The 18,764-nt window shown below is 40.9% G+C and overlaps 1 pseudogene; it reads left to right on the top strand.

Annotated features, from left to right (window-relative positions):
- Positions 1-2,286: 2,286 nt before the first annotated feature.
- On the top strand, positions 2,287-8,747 carry LOC116622849 (annotated as a pseudogene).
- Positions 8,748-18,764: the final 10,017 nt, after the last annotated feature.

Here is an 18,764-nt window from a genome sequence, read left to right as displayed (position 1 = left end):
ACCACTTTGAGAAAAACTGCGTGACTGGTTACGCTGCATTGAAATGTTATGTATCTGTTAAAGCAGCTCTAGTGTTCCCTCGTCTAGTCAATGGTATGCGGAACTGGCACAGACTTGATTGATGCTGGAGCGATTCTGCTATGGGAGAAAGGTAGAACAGAAGGGCATTCCATGTGAATGGTTTACACCCTCACCCATGTATCACAGTACTACCTGGAGGGTTTGTCACAAATTCAAGTCCCTGAGCTTTGCACACGAGAGGGTTCCATTCTGCATAGCTGGGAAGAGGCCCAGGAATATGCATTTTAATTGGTAGCCTACCTGATTTGGATCCAGGTAGACCAGGAAGACATTTTGAGAAATGGGGAGAACATGGTCTCTCACAGTGCTAAGGGGATGTTTGTCAAATGAATAATTAAATGAACAAGGAGCAGGAGAAGGGAGAGCAAAAATGAGATTACAAGTGGGGAGACACGAGAAAAGAAGTAAACAGCTGGGGAGACCCTAGCCCTGAGGTGCACGAGAAGGTGGGGACATTTTGTCACAGGTGGCTGTGGCTGATGATGGCAGACAAGGCATATGGAGTATGCTCCTGAGTTTGCCAGCCCTAGTTTCCCCAGGGGAAGCCCTCTGTTTCAAGGAGCCTGCTTTTTATCAGGCATTTTATGTACATCCTGCTGTCGCTTTCCTCTGACAAGCTGCTCCTTTGCTAGATGCATTTTCATGGCTAATGGCACTGACTTTTTTGGAGATTCTGGGGGCAACAGAACACAGGGGACACTGTGTGGATAGATCAAAATCAGTCACCACATGCGAGCGTTTGCTCATTTGCAGTACAGATTTAATTTAAGCCGAAGAGATAAGATCTCTCTGGTCCCGCAGCCTTCTCCTCTTGCTTTCCTAATGCCCAGGTAATAAATTTGATTTGCTGAAATAAATACCCTTCTGTCCCTAAGGGGGCTGGAAGTAAATCCACCCAGGGCTCGTAGGGTGCTCATGGCCAAGCAGGGTCAGGCAAAGAGCTGGCACGGGGGCAGAGGGGCCAGGGTGAAATGCACCTTGAGTGAGGTGAGCAGATGCCCCTCCGAGACCGGAAATGGCAGAGACAAACGACAGAACTCGGGGATGCAGAGCGGACAGCGCGTGCCATGGGGAGCGTCCACGCCAGCAGGCTGCTTGACCACAGACGCGGTTGTACCACACACGCCTCTCTGATCGGGCTGTCTGAACCTTCTTGTGTCCTCTGCCAGTGTCCTCATCAGCTCCTGAAATGCCTTATGTCCAAAGGTCACCAGTTGGTCCTTCATATTGAATCGTCAAGAGTTCGAGGTATGCTGGTGCGCCGGATGAACATTCCTCCAGGAATGTCATTTAGAATTAATCTTCACTTCTTAAAACATCAGGATAGAAATATTGTCACTCTAATGTCACATCGGTCCATTGTACAAAGAGCTCCCGTTTATGAAGCACTTAATGTGTGGCTCCGTTGTGCAGAGAACTTGACATACGTTGCTTTGTCTGGTTCCGACAGTGACCTCGCGAGACCGAGACCTTGACTCTATGAGGTTAGAGTCAAGGAAACTGAGTCTTAGGAAAGTAAGAAACAGGTCCAAGGTCTCAAAGCAGCCAAGTCAGTATTCGAACCTAAGCATGAAGGTAATTGTTTTAGTATCAACATATTAGAAAAATTATATTATGCTAAACGAAATTAGCCAGACAGAGAAAGACAAATACTGTGTAATCTCTTATATGTGGAATCTACCAAGAAAAAAAAAAGCCAAGCTCATAGGCCTAGAGAGTAGTATGGTAGCTACCAGGGCCTGGGGGTGGGAGAGATGGGGAGATGTTGGCCAGAAGCTTGTAAGCCTAGAGTTGTAAGATGGGAGTCTGGAGATCTAATATACAGCATGGTGACTCTAGTTAGTAATACCATGTTGTGTATTTGAAAGTTGTTAAGAGAGTAGACCTTAGGTGTTCTTAGCACACACACACACACACACACACACACACACACACACACACACAAATGTAACTATGTGAGGTGACGAACGCATTAACTAACTTGATTGTGGTAATCATTTCACAAAGTATATGTATTTCAAATCATCACATTTACCCTTTAAATATATCTGATTTCCCTTGTTAGTTATACCTCAGTAAAGCTGAAAAAATAAAATGTAAACTCTTAAAAAATTTTTTCGGCTAACTTTTATTGGGGGAGATATAACGAACCTTTAGACACATCATATCCATTAATCTTACCAACAGCCCCATGGAGTAGGCATCATGGTCGTCACATGGAGATGTCAGAAAGAAGGGATAGACAGATTAGGTGACTTGCCCAAGATCATACAACTCTTAAGTAAGACAGAGCTGTGCTATGTTGATCCCAAGGGTTTCCGGCTGGACCTTCAACAGCTCTTCTCTGCTGACTGTCCTGTGAGTCAAGCTGCCATTTGGACCCCAAATGCTGATGTCCCAGCCTGTCTGCCAGTTCTAGGCACCCCTGAGGGAGGGTATCCTTTATTATTTAACACTGCAGTTTCTAAGTTGTTGGTACTGCTGGAGTTAGGAGGCTCTGGGGAGGTGAGGGGCCTGGGAGATTAATTTTGGTGGAAATTCTGGCAGAAGGAATGTGAAATGGTGGATGCTTCAGAGACTTAAAAGAAATTGCTGTGTGTGTGTGCGTGTTGATTTCCTTCTAACACTCTTGGGGGCTGACTAAAGGAAAGCTATCGGATGTTTGCTCGAGCCCCAGTGCTGTCCCAAGAGTGATAAAAAGGCTGTCTGAACTGGGGCCGGGTATTTGTCTGAAAAAGGAAGTGAGGCGTGTATAGAAATATACACGCAGCGGGCATCAAATGGCGGCAAGTGTTTAATCTGCCTTTTGAATGGATTAGCGGTTGGCTTTAAGAAGGCGCCTCCGACTTGTGGCTGTGTAGACCAGGAGGAGAGGCCATGCTACACAATGAAGATGAGCACTGAGGAGGATTTAGTTGTATATCTGCAATCAGCACAAAAGAGCCGTACAATTATTTCCAGGGCAAGCCAGACTTCCTCATGTCAAACTGGGATAGAAAAAAATCACCCACCTAGGATGCTTTCTATCAGTTTTGGAAAGGGTTTGCTTTCAAAAGCAGCATGGCATAGAGCTGGGCTGCCCAGTACAGTGGCTACTTAGCCCCATGTGGTCATGGAGCACATGAAAGGTGGTCGTTTCAAACAGAGCTGTGCCGTAAGGGTTAAAGATGCACCAGGTTTCAAAGACTTAGTAGGAAGAAAGCCAAGTATCTCCTCGATCACTTTTCAACACTGATCACATGCCAAAATGACAGTGTTTTGGCTAAACTGAACTAAATAAAATGTTAAGATGAATGCCACCTGTTTACTTTTTTAAATGCGACCACACGGAAATGGGAAATTAGGCATGTGGCTTGCATTGTATTTCTGTGGGAAGGCAGCGGTCTAGGGTTGTGAGCAGGGCTGTGAGGTCCAAGAACATTGGACTGAAATTATCCCTGCCCCTCACTTGCTGTGTAGCTCTGGCAGGAGAATACCCTTCTGAGCTTGAGTTTCCACTTACGTGCGTTAGGCAAAAGGCTGTCTCTGCTTTCGGGTTATTACAATGGCAAAGTACCGGGTGTATTGAAAGTGTGGGCAGAGTGGCCCACCCTAGATAAATAGTAGTTTTCTTCTTTCCTTCCCTCTTGCCACAGATTTTGAAAACCTGGAGGGAAATGATTTTGGATTTTGAATCCCATAACCTGGCAAACTACCATTTAAGTGTCAAGAAAAATTAAGCCTTTTTAGAGATGCAGAGACTCATGGAGACACTTTGAAAGTGCTACTTAAAGATGTTGCTTACGGGGCGCCTGAGTGGTGCATTCGGTTAAGGGTCTGACTCTTGGTTTTGGCTCAGGCTGTGATCTCAGGGTTGTGATCTCAGGGTGGAGACATCGAGCCCTGCGTTGGGCTCCGCGCTCAGTGGGGAGTCTGCTTGAGATTCTCCCTCTCCCTCTGCCCCTCTCCCCTCCGCTCTCTCTCTCCCTCCCTCTCTCTCAAATAAATAAAGCTTAAAAAAAAGTTGTTACTTACAGTGCCACCAGAATGAAAACAGAAGCCACGAGAGAGATGTAGCACTAGAATCGCAGTGGTCAGCAAAGTACCAGAAAAAGCTATTGATCATTGTACGTGATTATGGAGGAAAAAGTCAAATGATAATAATAACACTAATGATACAACCCAGGATCTGAAATCCTAGCTGTCAGAAGGGAAATGAAAGGGAAAGAAGGAAGTAAGACTTCCATTGTGTTCAGGAGGATTTAGATGCTGATTGCCTTTGAATGTGACTTAAATAGTATAATTTTAAGTATGTTTTTGTTAAAAATTTAGAAGTATCAAGTAGCAAAATAGAAAAATGATGACCATTTCGGGATTGCTAGAAGAAAATTAAGTGGAACAGAAAACAGTGTATCAGCACAACGGTAGGCAAGCAAGTAAAAAGAAGAAATAAGGGCAAAGTCGTGGTAAAGAGAACAAATGAAGTAAGACGGCAGGAATCAATCCAAGAATATTAACAGTTGCATTAAATGTAGATAGGTTAAATACACCTTTTTTAAAAAAGGAAAAAGAAAAACCGATTGTTTGAACAATTTAAAAAAATCTACCAATATGCTCTTTACAAAAAATAGCTTTAAGGTGAAATAACATCGAAAAACGAAAAAGTAAAGGTTAGAAAAGATACATCATCAAATGCTAAAGGGAAAAAAAACAAGGGCAGAAATATTAATACTCTTAAGAGTGAAAGTCAAAAGTAGTAAGAGAAAAAGAGATGATGCTGACAACAGATCCATGTCTTGAAGATGATATAATGGCTCTGAACAGCAGAATTTTGAAATAGGTAAAGGAAAAACAAATAGAAATACAGAAGAATAGAAAACTTGCCAAACACATTGGTAGAATTTAGCACAACTTCCCAGAAACCAATATCTACAACTCAAAAGCATCGGTATGTAGAGCTTTTCATTGTGCATTTATGAAGTTTAGCTTGATATATTTTCATAACCAACAGATTGACGATATCATTCTTTCCAAACATGTATGACAACCAATTCTCCAGAGCAGAAATCACAGGCCATGTTTTCTGATCACCGTGCAATAAAATTAGAAATTAATGACAAAATAAAAGCCAAAATACCCCCAAATTACTTCTGCAATGAAAAGGACATGAAAGCAAATTATGAGGTTAATCAAGGTCAATGACAGTCCTACAATAAACAAAACATGGCGGGCTGGGGCTGCTTGGGTTGTTGGCGCTGCCCATGGTTCTGGCTGTGACCCCTGTCTCTGCCCCCAACCCCCTGTCTCTGCCCCGGGGCCAGGCCCCGTGGCCTATGCCACTCCCAGGGCAGATGTCTCTGAGCCTGCTGCACCTCTCACCCCAGAACTTCCACATCAGCCACAGCCCCTCGCCCACCACCACCCTGCCTGCTCCCTCCTGCAAGAAGGGATTTAAGGAATGCGTTTGTTGTGATGAGCACCGGGTGATGTATGGAAGTGCTGAATCACTATATTGTACACCTGAAGCTAATACAGCACTGTATGTTAACTAACTGGACTTAAAAACTTAAAAAGAAGTGTTTCAGTGGTATCATGACTATATTTTTGGTTTCTACCAGTGGCACTGTGGCCCTGCTAAACTTAACACTGCAGTTGAGTTACAGCAACTTCTAGTCTCAGGTGTCCTTGACTCGGAGTGTGATGTTTTCCCCAATATCTCTGCAGATGAATCTTATACTTGTGAAAGGACCAGTGGCTTTACTCAAGGCCGTCAGAGTGTGGGGAGTATTATGAGAATACCATGGCTTTTAATAAGTTTAATGTTTTGCACTGGCACATGGTTGATGACCAGTCTTTCCCTTATCAGAGCTTTGCTTTTCCCCAGTTAGGCAACAAAGGAAGCTATTCTTTGTCTCATGTTTATACCCCAAATGATGTCCATATGGTGATCTCATATGCCCTGCTACAAGGGATTTGAGTCATACCAGAATTTGATAGCCCTGGACATACACAGTCTTGAGGAGAAGTTCAGAAAGACCTTGTGACTCCATGTTACAATGGACCTAAGCAGTCTAGGACCTTCGGAGCCATAAACCCTATTCTGAATTCAACTTACAGCTTCCTGTCTAAATTCTTCAAAGAAATTAATACAGTGTTTCTAAATCACTTCATTCACTTGGGAGGAGATGAAGCAATATTTAAATGTGGGGAGTCCGATCCAGAAATCCAATTATTTCATGAAGCAGAAAGGCTTTGGTGAAGATTTTATAAGACTAGAATCTTTCTACATTCAAAAGTTTTGGGGTCTTGTTTCAACCATAAACAGGGGTCCATAATCCGGCAAGAGGTTTTTGATGATCGTGGGAAGCTTTGGCCAGGCACTTCAGCTCAAGTATGGAAAGATCAAATGTATGGTGAGGAACAGGGCGAAATCACAACAGCTGGCTTCCCTGTGGTCCTTTCTGCTCCTTGGTATTTAGATTTGATTAGTTATGGACAAGACTGGAGAAATTCCTATAATGTGGACCCTCTTGATTTTGATGGTTCTCAAGAACAGAAAAAACTCATCATTGGTGGAGAAGCTTGTCTATGGAGAGAATTTGTGGATGCAACTTACCTCACTCTGAGATTATGGCCTTGGGCAAGTGCCATTGGTGAGAGACTCCGGAGTCACGGGGACATTGAAGATAAAGAGGATGCCTAGACCAGACTTAACAGTTCACCACTGCAGGATGGTCAGATGCGGAAGATATGTAGAGCCTTTTTTTTTTTTTTTTTACTGGATATTGTAACCATGAGTACAAAATATAAAAATGAGCCCAAAGAAGAAAATAGGAGTGGACAAAGCCCACAGCAATCTGTACTACAATCAACTTGATTTTGAAATCATAGAAATTAAGATTTTGTATTCTGTTTTTGAATAAAATGTATCTATTTAATGATTGAAAAAAAAAACACAGGGAGTACAGCCAAAAAAAGTGCTTGAAGAAAAATAGACAGTTATAAATACATTTCCTAGAAAAGCAGAGAAAATGAAATTATCAGTGAAATCTAAAACCCAATAAAAGAACAACAGAAAAACCTTTTAAAAAGTAGAAATAAATATAAAGGCAAAGCAGATATTAATGGTATTTTTCTAACAATTATAGTTAATCAATATAACACAAACCTGATTCTTTTAAAGGATCTCCCAAATAGTCTATCCTTTAACAAGTGTGGTGTCAAGAAAAGTAAAGAAGACATAAATAGATAATTTTATACTCAGGTGCCATTTTTTTGAGTAATTGCTCCAAAACCTCACAGAAGCTCACATAGCTTTCATGCTTTGTAAACTATTGTAGAGCATTAACAATCTGAAAGGATTCCAAGCTCGTTTTTTTTTTTTTTAAAGATTTTATTTATTTATTTGAGAGAGAGAGAATGAGAGAGAGAACATGAGAGGGGGGAGGGTCAGAGGGAGAAGCAGACTCCCTGCCGAGCAGGGAGCCCGATGCGGGACTCGATCCTGGGACTCCAGGATCATGACCTGAGCCGAAGGCAGTCGCTTAACCAACTGAGCCACCCAGGCGCCCCACCAAGCTCGTTTTTTGATGCTACTATCACACTGACAGAAAAATCAGAAAACTACCCCCCCCAACAGAATTTGGCCAACCTTGCCTTCGAGCTTGTATGCAAAATCCTAAGTAAATTCAGCATTTTACATCTGGCAGTGTATTAAGCCAGTGTTAGATGATGATTAAGTAGGGTTTATCCTTGCAAGGAATGCAAGGATGGTTTAGAATTTGCACATTTTTAGGTTATTTATGACAGCAACAGATTAAAGGAGTCAAACTCAGTAATCATCTCATGCATGCTAAAAAAACCAAACACTTGATAATTAAATTTAAGACTGATTTCTCCTGTGCTTAATAGAGAAATGTAAGATGCATTTTTTATTAAATCCAGGAAGAATACAAAATGTCCATTTTCACCACTGTACTTCCAAAGCAGGAAGACAGGAAAAAGATACAAGAGGCATAAATATTGGAAAGAAGAGAGAGAAAAGTGTTTCTTTGCTTGAAGATAATACTGATTATCTGCTTTGAAAATCTAAAAGATTTCTCTGAAAAATGATTAAAACTATGAATAATGTTCATATAATTAAGGAAATAGAAAATAAAAATATAAACATTAATACCTTCTTATACTAGCAATAACCTATTTGAAAGTGGAATTAAAAAAAATTACATTCACGGTATCAACAACCATAGCAAGTACGTTAAAAAATAAATAAAACCAGGACTAACCTAATACAATTTGTAAGATTTAGTTGAAGAAATTAAAAACGAACTATTTACTGAAAAATGTAGTTATGTCATATTTCTGAATGACAAAACTCAATGTTATAAAAATGTAAGCTTTTGTCAAATTCATGTGTAAGGTCAGGGCTTTCCATCTTGAAATCCCAACAAGAAATTATAAAAGGAGTTGACAGTCCAATCCTAAAATTCATATAAAAAAGAAAATGTAATGAAAGGAACAAAGAGAGTTTTTAAAAAGAATATTGAGGATAACTGGCCATATCAGAAACAAAATATAAGTACCCTATGAAGCCACAGGACTTCAAATAAATGTGTATCAACTTCTGAATTCTCTTGTCTGTTCTATTAATCCATTTCTGTTAATTGCAGGTATTAGAGGGTAGTTAGAAAATTGATGTAATTTGCTATCTATATGGAAAACCATATTTTAGATTCCAAATTCACACCACTCAGGGTGTGGTGTTTTTATATCTTTATTTAAATTATTTATTTCCTAACAATTAAATTTCAGTTGGATTCAAGAGCTAAATGTAAAATCAAAATAATGAAATTATTAGAAAAGATTTAGGAGAATATAAATGAATAAAATAAACTCCAAACTTTACTGTTATTTAAATAGTAAAAGAAATCACAATATAATACATATTATGTATCATATCAAAGTAAACAAAAATAGCTGGACAAAGAGCTAGAAGGATCCCTATCAATACGCTAAGAAGTGGTTACCTCTAGAAACCACCTAAGTGTTCAGGAGGAAAAAAAATGATCTCCAGGACATTCTATTAGTTGAATTAAAAGGGCAGGTCACCAAGCAATATGTACATGTATGTATGTGGATGTATTTATATTTATAGTGTGAAACCATAGAAGTAATATAAGGTAGAAGAAGGATTAGAATGATATTTAATAATCTGTAAGGAGTGGTAGCATTTAGGGAGGGGCTGGTGAAGGGGTTTGGGCAGTGATTTGGGTACTTTGCTGTTCAGCTCTTCCGCACTGTCCAGCAGAACTTTCTGTATGAGGAGAATGTTCCGTATCTGCGCTGTCCTGCTCAGGAGCCCCTAGTAACACGTGACTGTGGAGCCCTTGAAATGTGGCTAGTGTGATGAAGGGAATGAATCTTTCCTTTTACTAATGTTTAAAATTTAAATAGCCATGTATGATTAGTGGCTAATGTGTTGGAGAGTGAAGCTCAATATACCTTTATATTGTTTGAAAAAACACCTAATTTTTTTAACAATAAAAATGTCTACCTCTGTTATGGTTTAGGTATGCTGGGATGACAGACCGCCCTAAAAAAATACCTGTGACTTAACAAATGCTTATTTGTCTCTCTTATTGCATGTGTTCTTCATGAGCTGGCTGGTGGGCTCTGCTCCATGCCTTGTCATCCTAGGACCCAGGCTGATGAAGCCTACACCTGCAGCTTTACTGGTCACCGTGGTAAGAGGAAGGAGATGATACGGGGTCTCACAGCCTTTCTCCTGGAAGGAATTAACACACATCCCTTTATGAATTTCACTGGTCAAAGAGAGTCTCATGGCCACCCTGAGTCCAAGAGAGTAGGGGAATACAAACAGAACCTGTGCCCAGAGAGAGGTGAATTTGCACACAGCCCTAATGTCTACCACATTTGCATCATTTCCTTTTTAATTAAGAAAGGAGGAAGGAAAAGCCAAGTGACAAAACTGGAATTCAGACCTCTTATGCTAACATTCATAAAAGCTTAATCAGTATTTGAAAGTTACTCACCTACCCAACTCCTCATTTATGTAAAACACAGTCATCTTCAGGGCGCCTGGATGGCTCAGTCGGTTAAGCATCTGACTCTTGATTTCGGCTCAGGTCATGATCTCAGCATCGTGAGATCAAGCCCTGTGTGGGGCTCCATCCTGAGCTTGGAACCTGCTTAAGATTCTCCTTCTCCCTCTGCCCCTCCCCATTTGCGCTCTCTCTCCCCAAAAAGACAAAAAATCAAACAAAAACCCCACAGTCATCTTTATTTGTAGAGTTGGAGAATTTAGCATATGCTGAAAATGTAGGTTGTTGCTTCTCGAGCTATTTTGGTTGACTACCTGGGGAAATATTTCAATAGGATTTAACGGTTCTTATCTGGTAAAGCATTCAGGCTGATACTGAATACACATCTGTTTTTTTCCCCAAATAATAATTTATTTCAAGAAAATATACCAATTACTGATAATACTATGATTAATGATATTTCTGCAACAATGTGCATGTGTCTTCTAGTAATATGATAGTGAACGATTTTGATGGCATCTGGAAAATTGGTAGAAGTGAGAATTTACTGCTCATTTCCACTCTTCAGTGACTGCAAATGAAATCAATATCATATAAGAAAGTATGAAATACTTATTGGAAAAAATGTGAAGGTAAATGAGCCAGGAATTTGGGCTATACTAACTCTAAAGAATGAGTCTCTGGGTCCCTGTAAGAACTGATTTTGCTTACTATGCACAGGTTTGAGTGTTATAAGAAGCTAATGTGGGGGAAAAAACTCCATTTTACCTATGGAACCTTACTTCGTCTTGTTGGAGTCTAGGCACTAATGGGAGAATATGTTACTGACTATAGAATAGAACTTCTAGAAAAGGGACATTGTGCTTTATTGGTGACTGCTTCCTGCACCCGTCTGTCTCAGCACACTGCCTAGCCTGGGTCAATCCTACATTCACCTGGTGATATTATTTAAGTCTCCTTTGTGCTGTTGAGCAGTGCTCGAAATTCAGCGTGTTTCAAACCAGACCTATGTCAGAGCACTTAACCCTTTGAATGGGAAGGAGTTAACTGAAGGTGTTGAAGCCCACTGAACAAACAGCTATACTCAAACAATGTTAGATTTATGGAGCTTGTTGCCACAAGAAATACCATCCCTTGGAAGAAACGTGGCCATCTCAGTAAGATGGATCTGGAAAGGCCTCCTTAGAGGGCTTACGCTTGTGCAAAATCCTCTAAGGAGGATTTAAGAAATCAGGGCCTCTTCTGGCTTGCCTCTTACCAAGCAGCTGAGACAATTTGGTGACTGGGTATTTTTAAATGATGTTTATTTAGGAGGCAGGAGGATTAAAGCAAGGCTTGAGTGGTCACTGGTAAAGAAGCATGTTGATCATAAGAGAGGAATGTTTAATCATTTCTGTGGTTGTGGATTGGCCTTGTCTGAGCATCGTTCTTTTTTTTTTTTTTTGGTCAGCTTTGCTTATCGTCGGTTGAGAATATCAGGATTGGCTCCAATAGGGCTGTTTTTCTCAGGCACGTGGTGGCCTCCATGTTCAGGACCTGCCCCTCCTCTTCTGTATTTAATTACTTCAGTAGATTTGAACTTCAGTGGAATTTCAAAGAAAGAATGCATTGTTGAGGTATTTGGAGAAAAGAGGAAATTTACCAGATCTCAGTGAGGTGTCATAGGGTGTAATAGGGCTTCCGGGAGAGGACAAGTATAGACAAAGAACCTGAAACAGACAACTATTCAGCTGTATAAAGGAACAGACTGTTTCTAGATGAGTGTCGGTACATGCTAATGATCATTAGGTGGCGCCTAATCATCACCTGTATGCACCTGGATGAGGAAAGTGGTGGTTGCAGAAATGGCCCAGTTCCTTCCTCTTCCCCACATCCTTACTCTTTGCCTTGGCCTTATCATAGTATACATCCTCCCCTTTTGACTTTGGACTTGACACACGATTTGCTTTGGCCAGTGGAATTTTCAGCAGACGTAATTCAAGCAGAAAAGACTTCTTTGAGGAAATGAATTAAAGCCATGGTTTGAACAATGGGAAGGGATCAGCTGGGCAAAGGAAGGGTGCAGCCATGGGAAGCATGAGCTATCCAGGAAGAAGGAAGAGTACTTTAAGAGATCCAGAAAAAGGGAGCACAGAACTCGATGGAGAGGGAGTGCATTGAGACTGACGGGAAAGGCAGGGCCCAGAAAATACTCATCTTCTACAAGCTGCATGACAGATTTGGGGATTTCTCCTAACAGTAACAGAAAGCTATGGAAAAGGTTTAACCTGGGAGTGGCCCGATCTAATTTACTTTCGTGAAAGATTGCTTTGGTTGCAGAGTTGTTATTATAATTAGAGATAGAATTTGGGACAAATGAGTCCTAGCGTTTTTCCCATCTTTGTCAGGGTGCCATGCAATACAAATTGGCTCTCTCATTTGTTCTATTAAAATCAATGACTTTGTTTAGGCAAAGTGGCTTCTGGACATTATCCCAGAGAGGGGTTAGAAGGGTTCTTCATAATATTCTAAATTTACTAAATGAAAACTAGAGACCGGCCAAGAGGATTGATTTTGGGGTGAGCCAACAGTCCTTGGTGGCACTGGGCCAAGCAAAGGAGGGCCATTAGGCTGGGCTTAGAAGGTTGTGGCCATGGGTAATGAGGGGTTGCCATTTTCTTCCATTGGTGACTCATTGTGGAAATGAGGTTGATAAGAATAAACAGAATTTTTCTGTATGAGAACTAAAAAGCACAACCCTTTCCAGCATAGCCTCTTTGTAATTATCCAGATTTGGATCTCATCTGGAGGTACGCTTTGGGGCTATGTCAGACGTCAGAACATTAGATTCTCTCATTTAGAAACTCAAGAGGGCTGATATCATGTAGCCTTTCATAGGAACACAAAATTAAGACAAAAGTGAGATCAGATGACACGGAGTCTCAGAAACTTGAAATTCTGAGGACAGGAAATAAAATGACAAGAAGAAATTTGGCTTGCTTTTTAAAACTGGCTTATTTGTTTTTAACAACAAAAAGTTTTTAGAAACATTCCCAAAATGGGCTTGTGGATTGCTGATTTTACTGGTTACTTAAGTTTTGGGGCCTGGTTTATCTTTATAACCTAATGTATCCATGTTTTTATTTCCAGAATGAATGACTTATGAAGGGAACTTTGGTGGCACCAAAGTTGTCTGCAGGCGAAAATGTTATGTAATTGTTAGGAGAGCTCATTTTTAGGAAGTGGAATTGTGCAAGCATAAATTGTATTAAATGTTGACAGAGGTTTTAAGAGTTTCTCAAGTTTAACCCTGTTGACATTTTGGGCTAGATAATTCTTTGTTCTGTGCATCGTTGGATGCTCAGCACCATCTCTGGCCTCTACCCACTAGATGTCAGCAGCACCACCCGCCTGCCCCCCCCCCCCGCCCCCAGCCCCCGCCAGGAGTGACAAATAAAAATGTCTCCAGGCATTGCAAATGATGCCAAATCACCCCAGGTTGAAAACTGCTGGGTGAGCGATGTTTATAGCAGCAATGTCCACAATAGCCAAACTGTGGAAAGAGCCAAGATGTCCATCAACAGATGAATGGATAAAGAAGATGTGGTATATATATACAATGGAATATTATGCAGCCATCAAAAGGAATAAGATCTTGCCATTTGCAACGACGTGGATGGAACTGGAGGGTATTATGCTGAGCGAAATAAGTCAAACAGAGAAAGACATGTATCATATGACCTCACTGATATGAGGAATTCTTAATCTCAGGAAACAAACTGAGGGTTGCTGGAGTGGAGGGTGGGGTGGGAGGGATGGGGTGAGTGGGTGATGGACACTGGGGAGGGTATGTGTTCTGGTAAGTGCTGTGAATTGTGCAAGACTGTTGAATCTCAGATCTGTACCTCTGAAACAAATAATGCAATATATGTTAAGAAAGAAAAAAAGAAGAAGAAGAATGTAGCAGGAGGGGAAGAATGAAGGGGGGGAAATTGGAGGGGGAGAAGAACCATGAGAGACGATGGACTCTGAAAAACAAACTGAGGGTTCTAGAGGGGAGGGGGGTGGGAGGATGGGTTAGCCTGGTGATGGGTATTGAGGAGGGCACGTTCTGCATGGAGCACTGGGTGTTATGCACAAACAATGAATCATGGAACACTATATCTAAAACTAATGATGTATGGGGATTAACATAACAATAAAAAAAAAGAAAGAAAAGAAAAAAAAAACTGCTGGGTGAGATACTATCTGTTTTTGAAAAAAAGGCTTCTTGATATGTTATCCTGTGGTTTCCATCATGGCTGAAGCTGTGAGTGAGCACAGGGTAAAGTATCAGAGGGGCTTGTTGGCATTTTGGAAAATTTTTCGCTGGCCTCTGATGAGGAAGAATGAATATTAAAAATGTGTGTGTGTGAGAGAGAGTGAGAGACCCTCAAGATCTGCTTTTTAAAGAGTTTGCAAAGGTCTCATGATTCCATGTATCTTGTGCATGTGACAGAGCATGAAAAAATATTCATTGAATGAAATATTCATTAAAGTCAAGTTTGCTTTTTCTATTTACCTTTAGATATTAGAATAGGAATTGAGAAATGCTGTGGATTACCAGGATAAAGGGCTGCTGACTGAGGTCATGTGATCATGTTTAAGAACACGTAGGAAGGGCCAAATAAAACTGGTGACTACAAACAAGTGATAAAGGAAATTGAGAAGATGGTTTTAGAAATGACTTTCATTTAAAGAATTACTGGAATATGAAATGCAGAACGAGGCTCCCTAGAGAAATAGCTGAAGTCACCAAGCATCAAGTAATTTGAAATAGGGAAGGGATGACTCAGCATGTCTTTGGAGAGTTTGTCTAGCCCTGAAATATACTGATGGGAAGATTAGCCCAGAGAAATTAATGAGATAAATGTACGTGTCACCAAATTATCAAAAACAGCTAAAGGTGAAAACGGAGAATACAAGCAATCCATTCTTTCAAAAAGAGTGAAACACCCAGGTGCCAATAACTCTGTAAGGTGCTGACATGGAGTCATCCTCCTATAGCTGGAAGAGGCCCAGACTCCCCACCTGTGGCTAAAGCTGGATGCAGAAGGAATGACAGCAGAAACACACATGAGCTTCTGGGAAGCATAGCAGAAGGAGGCCTGGTTCTGCAGGCAAGAGCCACCAGGGAGGGCTTGTTGGCAGAAAGGCCATCAATCTAAGTCCTTTCTTTCCTCTCCCAAAGAGCTCTGGAATCCATTCATTCAATTCTAATCCCCCTTCCATGTCTTCCATCCTCTGTTACCTGGATTTCTATCTTCTGCCTGGTCAATCCATGCCATAATGATGATTCTAAGAAACGAATCTGATCATGTCACTCCCATCCCCATCTCCGCCCTCGCCCCTTTAGTGACTTGTCATCCCCTCCAGAGCAAGCCAGTTCTGGTCTATGCTCCTTTATTAAGACCTCTCTCTCCCCACTACCCCTAAGCTCTCTCCATGCTGAAATTCATTTCAACCAAAACCTGCTCCACATCCTATGTCATAAGGAGAATGCAAATTATGATAGCAACGAGATACCATTACACACCTATTAGAACGGCCAAAATCTGGAACACTGACAGCACCAGCTGCTGGTGGGGATGGGAGCATTAGGAGCTCCCATTCATTGTGGGTGGGATGCAAAATGGCATAGTCCCTTTGGAAGACAATTTCTTGGTTTTCTACAAAACTAAACATATTCTTACCATATGATTCAGTAATTGCACTCCTTGGTATTTACCCAAAAGGGTTGAAAACTTATATCTACACAAAAACCTTGCACATGGATGTTTATAATAGCTTTCCTGGTAATTGCCAAAACTTGGAAGCAATCAAGATGTCCTCCAGTAAGAGAATAGATAAACTGTGGTCCATCCGGCACACCTTGGAGATATTGCAGGTTCGGTTCTAGACTACTGCAATAAAGTGATTATCACGATAAAGTGAGTCAAGTGAATTTTTTGGTTTCTCAGTGCATAGAAAAGTTATGTTTACACTATAGTGTAGTCTACTAAATGTGAAATAGCATTATATCTAAAAAAACTCCCAAGGTACATACTTAATTAAAAAAATGCTTTGTTGTGGGGCACCTGGGTGGCTCAGTCGGTTAACCGTCTGCCTTTGGCTCAGGTCATGATCTCACCGTCTGGGGATCAAGCCCCTCGTTGGGCTCCCTGCTCAGTGGAGAGTCTGCTTCTCCCTCTCCCTCTGCCCCTCTCCCCCGCTTGTGCTCTCTCTCTCTTAAATAAATAAATAAAATCTTTAAAAAACTGTTTTGTTGCTAAAAACCGCTGACCATCATCTGAGCTTTCAGCCAGTGATAATCTTTTTGCTCGTAGAGGGTCTTGCCTCTACCCAATGTTAAGGGCTGCTGACTGCTCAGGGTGGCGGTTGCTGAAGGTTGGGGTGGCTGTGGCAATTTCTTCAGATAAGATGACAATGAAGTCTGCTGCATTGATTGACTGTTCCTTTCATGAAAGATTTCTCTGTAGTATGTGACGCTGTTTGATAACATTTTACCCACAGTAGAACTTCTTTCAAGATTGGAGTCAATCCTCTGAAACCCTGCCGCTGCTTTATCAACTAACTTTATGTCATAGTCTAAATCCTCTGTTGTCATTTCAATGGCCTTTGCCACATCTTCACCGGGAAGAGATTTCATCTCAGGAAACTGGTTTCTTTGCTCCTTCATCAGAGGCAACTCCTCATTCATTAAAGTTGGTCATGAGATTGCAGTGATTTAGTCCCATCTTCAGGCTCTACTTCTGATTCTAGTTCTCTTGCTGTTTCCACCCCATCTGCAGTCAGAACACACACAGCACGTACTGATTAAGTTTGCCATCTTATATGGGTGCAATTCGGGGTGCCCTTGAACAATTACAGTAGTAACATCAAAGATCACTGATCACAGATCCTCATGACAAGTAGAATAATAATGAAAAAGTTGGAAATATTGCAAGAATTACCAAAATATGACACAGAGACACGAAGTGAGCAAATGCTGTTGGAGAAATGGTGCCGATAGGCTTAACGCAGGGGTGCCAGAAACCTTCAATTTGTAAAAAAAAAAAATGCGATATCTGCAAAGTACTATAAAGTGAAGCACAATCAAACGAGCTATGGCTGTACTTTCAGTTTCCCCATTTTACAGATGAGAATACTAAGGCTCGGAAGTTAGGGTGGACCTTGTTCTAGGTCTAGAACTAGAATTAGGGTTACACAATATTGATTGTCCAATTGCTCTTAGATGTTGAGTGCTAAAATGATCTGCTAAACTTAAGGACTCAGCTTTGTCAATATAGCATCAGCTTATCTTCCAGTCTATGGCATGAGTCAGTTACAAAGATTTAAAGAAGGATGTGTACTTGAACTAAGTCTTAAAAACCAGGGGATGTTACACTAAGTGAAATCAGTAGTCAGAGAGAGACAAATATATGATTTCACTCGTATGTGGAATTTAAGAAACAAAACAGATGAACATAGGGGAAAGGAAGGAAAAATAAAATAAGATAAAAACAGAGAGAGAGGCAAACCATAAGAGACTCTTTAAAAAAAAGATTTTATTTATTTGAGAGAGAAAGAATGAGCAGGGGGAGGGGTAGAGGGAGAGGGAGAAGCAGACTCCTCCCTGAGCAGGGAGCTTGATGTGGGGCTCGATGTGGGGCTCGATCCCAGAACCCTGAAATCATGACCTGAGCTGAAGGCAGATGCTGAACCAACTGAGGCACCAACCATAAGAAACTCTTAATGATAGAGAACAAACCGAGGGTTGCTGGAGGGGAGGTAGGTGGGGGGACGGGCTAAATGGATGATGGGCATTAAGAACAGCACTTGATGTAATGAGCACTGGGTGTTATATGTAAGTGATGAGTCACTAAATTCTACTCCTGAAAACAATACTACACTAGATGTTAACTAACTTGAATTTAAATTAAAAAAAAAACACAAACAAACAAAAAAAACCCAGGGGCTAGCTAAGATTTGAATTAGCAAAGAAAACAAGGAATGGCCATGCAAGGGAAGAGAAGTAACATATGGAAGATTAGGAACATTAATACTTGACCAGTGGCTTACATATTAACTTCAAAAACGTGATTCACTGGCTTTTTGTTTTAAAGGAATAATGGCCCCAGATTTTCATTGCCTGCCCTAGCAAATCTGATCAATTACCAGCTTGCCAAGAAACCTCTAAATCATTCTTCCTTGAGACGCAAATTCCAGACATGTTAAGACATGGGGTACTGTAAATGGTTAAAGGCAGAGATAATACAATATAAAACTGAGTCCTGTTTTGAACTTTTCCAGGGAAAACAATGGAAGCCTTCACACAGAATCTACTCAATAAATACGGTCTGAAAGTTGAGATGCAATTAACATGTTAATGTCCTCCGTGATGCAATCAGTCTTATCAATTACAGCCACCGCAGCCCTCAGCACCTTGTGAAGAATTGCCAATAAAAATACTAAAATAAGCTTTGCACAAGATGGGAGTATCATGACATCTGTTTTCAAAATTACTTGGCTGTAATTGTTGGATCTCATTATAGTCGGTAAAAATTGTATTATTTCACCTGGGATAAGAGCATGTGCTTTTAAATAGCATCACTTCAGAAATGAAGAGTAGCAAATCCATGCTAA

This window comes from Phoca vitulina, unplaced genomic scaffold (assembly GCF_004348235.1).
Source record: "Phoca vitulina isolate PV1807 unplaced genomic scaffold, GSC_HSeal_1.0 scaffold55, whole genome shotgun sequence".
Lineage (NCBI taxonomy): Eukaryota > Metazoa > Chordata > Mammalia > Carnivora > Phocidae > Phoca > Phoca vitulina.
This window is presented reverse-complemented; position numbering and strand designations above follow the sequence as displayed.